Below are 6,168 nucleotides of genomic sequence, written 5' to 3' on the forward strand. Positions count from 1 at the left end.
CGGGGTGTTTGGGTCTTGTTCTTAGCAAGAAACCCCAAAGAAGCAGCTGGGTCTAGATGCTCTGCACCTCAGCCGGTGACAGACATCAGCCTAGGCCACTTCCTTCCTTCTCTTCACCTCCCCTCTTCTCTGAACGAAAGAGAGTGACTGGTGTCCACGTCAGTCACAGGCCATGGTCTGTTGCCTTTTCTCAGCGGAAAGACCCATCTTTATAGTCCTGCCCTCTAGATAAGGCCTGGCCAAGTTTGCGATGTTTGTAGAGCCTTCAGAATCAAGCTTAACGTGGGAAGTCGACTTCCGGGCACTGACCCCATTCGGTGCTACTGTAGGTAAGTTATTATCCCTTTCTGGGCCTCTCTAGCTCTATCTGTCAAATGGGAATAAAGTACCACCCTGGCTTCTCACTGTCTGTACTGGAGGTTAGGGGTGGGGCACAGTCAAAGAGAACTATTCTAAAGCCTGGCTGTGTCTCAGCTGCTTCCAAATTCCTGCAGCTCAGTAATGGGGTCTTCATCCCGAGGACGCTAAGACCTAGACCTTCTTGTTGCGCGGTGACAAGCCCCTTGGGGATGCGCGGGTCCGCCCCTTTCCCCGGGAGCTTAGGCTCCGCCTTAGGGGAGGAGTCAAGAGGCGGCGCGGTGGCTCGCTACCCAGCCGAGCTGGCTCTGTCGCCGCACCACCAGCTGCGGCTCTGGGACCTGCGGATCGAGCCGGGGCTGGGAGCCGCCCGGGGCAGGGCTCGAGAGAGCGGGTGAGTTGAGCGGCGCCGCATTCCTCTCTGCTCTCTGCGGATCCGGCGGGCAGGTGTCTCGGCCACTTCCAGTCTGGATGGTGGAGAGGGGTGTCTTGGCCAGGGGAGGGTGGCTTAAGATAATTGGGGAGGGGGGAGGCCCGTGGCGGTAGCGGTGGGATGTGCTGGGAAGGTACCGAGGGTACGGGGCCGGGAGTTGGGCCACAGTCTCCCACGTCTCGCTCTCGGAAGGGGAGGCTGGGTGTAGAGGATGGGCAGGTTGTTGGCTAGGGCTGCGATGGCTGGATTTGGGGGGGGTGCGATGTGAGGTCCGTGGTCTGTCTGGGCTACTGTCTGCCAGGGTTACGAGGCTGGATGGTGAAACCACAGAACATCAGACGCCCTGGGCACGCGGTCTACGAGCCGGGCATGGGGGCGCCGCCCCCTCGCGTGGCGGCTCTTGGTCTGGGCAGGCAGCGGCAGCGCGCTGAGAGCGCTGCTCCGGGGGTGGGAAAAGTCCCCGGGGCAGGCGTCCCCGCGGGCAGACCCGACCCAGTGCGGGATCTCCATCCCAAGAGCGTGTGGGTCTGTCCCGGTAGCCCCCGGCGCTGTGGTTCCCCGGAAGGGATGCTCCCGGCCTCTCCGCCCGCCGCCTTGGGCGCGAGCTGCGGGTCCCCGCGCCCGGAGCGGTCCACTCCTCGCGAGTCCCGCGCATCTGCTCCTGCAGGGAGCAGCGCCCCCGAGCGCCCAAGGCGTGCAGAAACGGCGCAGCCCTACCCCAGAGGTCGACTGAGGGGTCTCCCACAAGGTCACGCGGAGCGCCCTGATCGCCCCGGGTGGGAGCGAGGAGCGGGAGGCGCTCCTACCCGCCTCCGTGGCGGATGCAGACTCTCTTCCTCTGCGCTCCCCTCCCAGCCCTGCCTCCAGCTTCACGGAAGATGTTGCTGATGCAGCTTCCAGTCCCGGGTGGATAATCGGGTCTAGGTGAGCTGTGACTACGGCCCTCTCTGCAAGCCAGCGGGGCGCCACCACTACTGGCTAGGCCTGGGAGCCTCTGCTCCCCTGGAATCTGAAGAGCCGGGGGTGGGGTGGAGGGGACAGCGATGAGGCTGCACAGCGCTTCCCAGAACGGAAAGCCGGTGCTTGTGCGCCCATGTGATTACACTGCTCATAAAGGGCTCCTGTTCTTGCTGTCAGAGGCGCCCACCAGCTCCTGGCGGCCGGGAGCACCAGGTGCGGCCTGTGAATCGCCCTCTGTGGAGGACCCGGAGTCCGAGAGTGCCAGGCGCCGTTTCCCTCCAGGCTATCTGGGGAAGGGGCTGGCGGTCGCCCCGGGCCCTCGGGGGTGGAGTGTGTGTGGGGGACTTGTTTGTGCTCCTTATCCTGCCATTTCCTGCAGCCAGTCAGGTACCGGAGGAGAAACGACCTCCGTGGGGAGGGAGCTTTCCTTCCAGGCTGAGCTCGGCACAGCTCAGCTGAACACTTGCTGTCTGCTCGCGGGCCCCGCACTCGGTTCCCCATCACCACAGATCTCTTAAGAAAGTGGGGTGAATAGTGGCTGTAGGGTAATTGAGAAAGGCCTCACGCGAAGCTCTTAGTGCATCGGGAGCATCGAGGATGACCCTGCTGGGCAAACCAGCCTTCAGTGAGGGTTTGAGCGGGGCGTGTCCCCTAGCCAGGTGCAGAAGTAGAGTCTCGGTGGGTGGTTCTGCAGGGGCTGGGATGTGGGGTTCCACTTTTCCTCCCTCACTCAGTTATGTCACAAAGAGCCAGCTTGTAGGAGGCGGTAGGGACCGGTGACTCCTTCCAGCGTGCTGCCTGCTTGCAAGGCCTTTCCCACTCACGTTCTCACCACCTTCTCTCCCACCTGTCACCCAAATCCCATCTTCTCTGCCCCAGTCCCTGGGATGCTGTGGGCAATATGACAACAGACCACTCTGTCAAGTGGAGTCTTATCAACCACCCCCCTCCCCCCTCCCCCAGCTCTTCTCAGCCTTTGGAATGGCTTCCTTTAAGAAAACCTCTTTCACAGCTTCAGGCTGATCCTCATTGGTGTCTTAGGTGCCACAGACCCCTTGGGAAGTCCCCTTGTGATGGGACAATTCAGCCAAGTCTAGACTTTCTGGAAGTACCAGATAAGTATGGCCAGTGTTTGGTGCCCACACAGACTTTGTACTCTGTGTTCATGGAGTCCGGGAGCCAGAGTGGCAGAGAAACAGAGGTTAAATGCTAATCTTGCTGTTTGGTGTTTTCATGAGCCCGAGTCACAGAGCCAGGGGAAGCTGAGGCAGGGAAGTGGTGTTCTTTAAGGCTAGAAGTTTCCTATAGGGCACCTTTGAGTCAACAGCTTGTCCTGTCTTGTGAAAACCCAGTTCTAGAGCCTCAGGGAACTTGTTCTAACCCACAGCAACCAAGTAGACACGGGGCAGCAGATTGCAAAGGTGGCCTGGATTCAGGTGCTGGGTTTTGATCCCCTAAGACACCCTCTCTTGCGGACCTTACCCCTCTCCCATGCCAGCACCCTGTGTTCCCAACCCCCAGCATGCTTGTTATGCTATGGTAAACAGTGGGTCCCAACGGACATTCCAGACCAGGACAGCCCCTGTCTCAACACATCTTAGAGATCAGCCTTGGGGGGGAGGGGGGGAGGGGAAAGCAAGCACAAGCCCATCGCAGCCAAAAGTATCAAAACCGGAGGAAGCAGTATGAAACCAGAGCTCTAAACTGAAAAAGCCTTGGGACTCCGCGTAAAGCGCTTTCCAGCCCCTCCCCCTTTCTCTTCTGGGTAATAAGAATCCCACCGTGGTCATTTCCACGGGGCTCTAAGGACCTCGGGAGACCATAAAACATGGACGGGCTTAGTGGGGGATGCTGGAAGGCAGGCAGGAAGTGACTCTTGTTAGTAACACCTCTGTTTCTTTCTTTCTTTGGGCTCTCATCGATCCCGCCTCCTCCCCTGCCACAGGGAATTCATACTTCTGCCTTCAGTTCTTGGGATAGAGAGAGCCTCTTAGCCTGTCTCCTGAGCAATGTCCTGGGAATTAGGGTTCGGCAGGACCCCCTTCTCCAGGATCCTTTGTACATACCTTGTGCTTAGCAAGGGGTTGCCATACCCAAGGCAGTTCTTGGGGTTCTCATCTCAGGGGAGAGGCAAGCCTGCAGACAGAGGGTCTGGTGTGGTCAAAGCTTCTTTAATAAGAAGTGGGAACTGAGAGCACAGGAGGCCCCAGGCTTGAGCCACCATACTGTGCGGACAGAATCTTTTCCCTCATATGCAGGTAAGCTGCCTGCCGGTGGTAAAGTGAGCAGAAGAGATAGATACTGTGGGTAAGGATTTAGCTCAGGGCTGTCCCTGGATGAATAAGTGTTCACAGATGTTAGTTGCTATTATTATTAGTCTATTATTACCAATAACAGGTGGGCTACATGTATTGTGGGAGCACATTCGATCTCTTCAGTGGTAATTTTCCAGGTGGTGCGTAATGGAGGGGTGGGCACCCGTGCACGGGGAACTGCGTGTGTACAGGCTGGAAAGCTCTGGATGGCTTTGGTGAGCTGTGGGTGGGAGTTGCTGGAACCCAGTCAACAGTGGGATGCAGGTCCCGGTAGGAAGGCCAGGGAAGGAGTCAGAGGTCATCCTGCCAGAGGCTGTGCATGGTTAAACGTTCGCTGACCCGTAGCCTTGTCAGGAGGTTCTCTGCAAAAGGTTGCCTGACTGGAGTAACCAAGAAAGAGCAAGATTAATTTCTGCACGGGAGGAAGAGTGGGGCTGCTTTTATTCTGAAAGATTCTCTCTATTCCTTCTTGGTCCCTTCCAGCAAGCATAATGTTTTCTCTCCTTCCCTTTGCTTGACATGGTCCTCCCATGCCAAAGTCTTCAAAAATGCTCTATGCCAGCTGGGCATGGTTGGATACGTATGTAATCTCAGCACTCAGGAGGTGGAGGCAGGAGGATAGCAAATTTAGGGACAGCCTGGGCTGCATGATGAGCCCTTGAAGGAAAAAAAAAAAAAAGATGTTGTGTGTTTTCCTGTATGCTTTTTGTAAATCTCTAAGCTGGCTGCACAGTATTTGTTTTCTCTGACTTTGTGTGCCCCTTGGTGCTGAGCAGTGGGCTCCTTAGAGGTGGGTCACCCTATGGTATGCTCTTGGAACCTGCCCTGACTTTTTGGGAAATTCCTGAGTGCAGGTGACTGTGGGGGGAGGTGTTCCTGGATGTCTCAGAATCCAGGATGGCATTCCACTGGAGTCCCACAGATGTGCTTCGATGCGGGCAGTTTGTAGCTTGATTGATAGGACAGGTGGTGACCAAGCCCCAAGGTGGCCCCAGGGAGGAACAATTCTTTTAGGATGACTGCTCAGAATATCATGTGACTATAGGTCCTGCCTATAGACAGGAGACATTCAAACATATGCTTAACTGTTCTTTTTCCATGATCGCAGTTTAAGTTCAGGGTTTGAGTTTTGATTCTGCTTTCCACTAGTTTTTGCACCTTGGACAATGGTTCTGTTTCCTTGGGCCCCCCCAATTTCTTCACCTGGGAACACAGACTACATATAATATATATATATATATATATATATATATATATATATCATATAATATATATATATATATATATAACACATATAAGACATTTTGAGTTCTCGTAAGGATTTTGATCTTATGTAAAGTGATGGGTTTCTAAGCTTTTGTGTGTGTGTGTGGGGGGGGTTCTCACTATGTACTGAGGCTAGCCTTGGACTCCCAGTTCTCTTATTTCAACCTGGGTGATGGAGTTATAGGGATGCACCCCTATACATAATGTGGCTTCTAAGCTGTATATGATCTTGGTATAATATCTACTAGATTTTCTTCCATGGCTCTGTTTGTACCATACTTAGAGTTACATAACAATCATTGTTCTTTTCATTTTCTTTTCAAATTATTTAGTTTTTTTTTCTTATTTACTTGAATTTGTGTGCCTGAGTATTTGCCTGCTTATATGTGTGTACCACTTGTGTGCCTGGTGCTAGAAGTCAGAAAGGGGCATAGGAATCCCCTAGAACTGGCGTTACAGATGGTTGTGAGCTAGCATGTGGGTGCTGGGAATCAAACCTGGATCTTCTTCCAGGGCAAACAGCATTCTCAACAGCCTAACTATCTTTGCAGATCCTGATCTTCTGTTTTATCCACTAGACCTATAGTTCTCAATTGCGAACAGTTTTGGCCCATGTCTAGAGATGTCTTTGTCAGTCAGAACCAGCTAGGAGGGACGTGGAGGAGAGAAGTGATTGGCTTCTAGTGCCTAGAGACCAGGGAGGCTAAAGGATATTTTACAGTGCAAAGCACAGACCCTCACAACAAAAAGTTACCGGCTCACAAATGTTAATAGCATCAAGGCCGAGATTGGCTCCACTAGACCTTATGTCCTCCGAGGTCAGTGACTGTATCTAAT

The 6,168-nt window shown here is 54.2% G+C and overlaps 1 protein-coding gene across 1 annotated transcript in view; it reads left to right on the forward strand.

Moving 5' to 3' along the window:
• Positions 1-630: 630 nt before the first annotated feature.
• The window catches only part of Ppp1r16b (protein phosphatase 1 regulatory subunit 16B), a 97,661-nt gene continuing 92,123 nt past the window's right edge, over positions 631-6,168 (forward strand). The window contains exon 1 of the mRNA XM_031372593.1: positions 631-751. The gene's annotated coding sequence lies outside the window, so the exon portion shown is untranslated. The remainder of the gene's footprint in view (positions 752-6,168) is intronic.

Source organism: Mastomys coucha, unplaced genomic scaffold, assembly GCF_008632895.1.
Source record: "Mastomys coucha isolate ucsf_1 unplaced genomic scaffold, UCSF_Mcou_1 pScaffold15, whole genome shotgun sequence".
Lineage (NCBI taxonomy): Eukaryota > Metazoa > Chordata > Mammalia > Rodentia > Muridae > Mastomys > Mastomys coucha.